At 40.4% G+C, this 2500-nt stretch overlaps 1 protein-coding gene across 5 annotated transcripts in view; it reads right to left on the bottom strand.

Moving 5' to 3' along the window:
* Tomosyn (syntaxin-binding protein tomosyn) overlaps window positions 1-2500 on the bottom strand; it is a 764570-nt gene that overhangs the window by 643792 nt on the left and 118278 nt on the right. The gene's annotated exons all lie outside the window — the stretch shown is intronic.

Genomic DNA, 2500 nt, shown 5'->3' with positions numbered 1-2500 from the left:
GGAAAATAAGATAAAAAGAGGAAGGGATAGGGGAGGGAAAGAGCTTAAGAAAAGGAGCGGAGCAGCGGGGGGGGGGGGGGAGGAGACGAAATGCACTCTCATTTCGCTGAACTAAACTCCATTTTTAAAAAATGGGAATCTATTGAAACTAGACTTTACCATCCGAAAATAACACACCACCACTGAACCCACCTGTAAAGACAAACGAAAAAACAGGAACAATTCAGGACTAACACGACACAATAAATATATATCCAGAAAAAACAAAAATCACACTCACACAAGTACTTTACCTCCGAGAATAACACCACCGCAACGAACCCACCTGAAAAGACAATAACGCAAAAAAACGAGGTTAATACAACTCTGACCAGACACAAAAAGGGGCCAGACTCGCAGAAAGAAATAAAATAATTAACGAGAAAAAATAACGCAGAAAAAAATTGCAAAAATAGTAATAACTAACTCAACAGAAAAATACAAAAATAATTCGCAGAAAAAAATAACGCAGAAAGAATGCAAGAAAAACTCACAGAAAAATAATTTCCATGCTCGCAGAAAAACTGATGCAAAAACAACACAGAAAACAATAATCGCAGAAAAAATGCAAGCCAATCACAGAAAATAATCAACGCAGAGAAAAATACAAAAATAACTCACAGAAAAATGCAAAAATAACTCGTAGAAATAAGGCAAAAAAATAAATGCAGAAAAACACAACTCGTGTGAAGAAAAGAATGACAAAAAATAACTCACAGAAAAATAACACACAAAACACATACCATCTCACACATGACATAAGTCTGGCTGTCGGCCTCGAACCTCGACCATCGCATCAATGGCACAGCATGAGCGGAGACGATCGCTCAAGGGCGCGCCGCCACAATCACCAACCTACTGCCCCCCTTCCCTTTCTTCTTCAGCCTTGCCTCCTTCCCCTTCCCCTCCTCCCCTCCTTCTCCTTTTCCTCTTACCTCTTTCCCCTTACCCTCCCCTACTTCTTCCCCCTCCTCCTCCTCTTCCTTTTCCCCTTATCCTTCCCCCTCCTCCACTTCCTTTTCCCTTTCCTTTCTTCCTTACTTCCTTACCCCTCCTCCTACTCCCCTCCTCCTCCTTTTCCTTCCTCTTTCCTCTCTTCCTTCCCCTTCCTTCTCCCTTTTCCCTTTCCTTTCCCCAGGCATGACCAACAACATACGCATTGCACTTGGTGCAAAAGTCTAGGGATCACAGACGCCTGGTTTCTCGTTTTACTTCTGCTGTCGATGATTATCTCCCAGTGAGTTTGACTTAGAGACATTGTGCAAGAGAGGACAGGGGATGCAGAGAACTAATTTTGGGGAGACTGGAAAGTTAGGAGAGACTGGAGTGGAAAGAGAGGAAGAGAGGGAGAGGAGGAATTGGGGAGGGAGGGAGGAAGAGGAGGGAGAAGAGAGAAAGGGATGGAGAGAAAGAGGAGAAAGGGAGAGAGAGAGAGAGAGAGAGAGAGAGGAGAGAGAGAGAGAGAGAGAGAGAGAGAGAGAGAGAGAGAGAGAGAGAGAGAGAGAGAGAGAGAGGAGAGGAGAAAGGGAGAGAGAGGAGAGAGAGAGAGAAAGGGAGGAGAGAGAGAGAAAGGAGAGAGAGAGAGAAAGGGAGAGAGAGAGAGAAAGGGAGAGAGAGAGAGAAAGGGGAGAGAGAGAGAGAAGAGGGAGAGAGAGAAGAGAAAGAGAGAGAGAGAGAGAGAAAGAAGAAGGAGAGAGAGAGAGAGAAGAGAGAGAGAGAGAGAGAGAGAGAGAGAGAGAGAGAGAGAGAGAGAGAGAGAGAGACAGACAGACAGACAGACAGACAGACAGACAGACAGACAGACAGACAGACAGAGAGAGAGGGTGCAGGGAGAGGGAAAAATATTTCAAACCAAAATGGAACACTAAACAATATATATCCTACACGATAACGCAGAAACATGAAAAATCAAAACAAAACATGAAAAAAAAATAAGCCTTAACACAAAAAAACGAATCTCCCACCGGACTGAGAACTGATCTTAATAACAAACTTCAATTACATTCCCTGACTACTAACCCGTAACTTCGACGACTCTAATACCTATAGTGACGAACTAACTTTGCAAACTCAATAACGATGATAACAATGCTGTTATGCAGACGGAGCAAGAGAGCAATTAACCCCAACAACTCAGCAAGTTTGACAAAGTTCGCGGTAAAATCAGGACCAAAGCTAATCTGCAGAGGTGGGCTCATCAATGCCACTTGGAGAAAGTTTACACATTATATATATATATATATATATATATATATATATATATATATATATATATATATATATATATATATATATATATATACACACACACACACACAGAGATACATATAGATATACATATATCATATACATACATATATTAGATATATACTTATATTATACACATACACAAATAAATATTTATTTATATATATATATATATATATATATATATATATATATATATATTTATATATATAAT

Source organism: Penaeus vannamei, chromosome 25 (genome assembly GCF_042767895.1).
Source record: "Penaeus vannamei isolate JL-2024 chromosome 25, ASM4276789v1, whole genome shotgun sequence".
Classification (NCBI taxonomy): domain Eukaryota; kingdom Metazoa; phylum Arthropoda; class Malacostraca; order Decapoda; family Penaeidae; genus Penaeus; species Penaeus vannamei.
The sequence above is the reverse complement of the archived record's forward strand: the minus strand, read 5'-3'. Positions and strand labels throughout refer to the sequence as shown.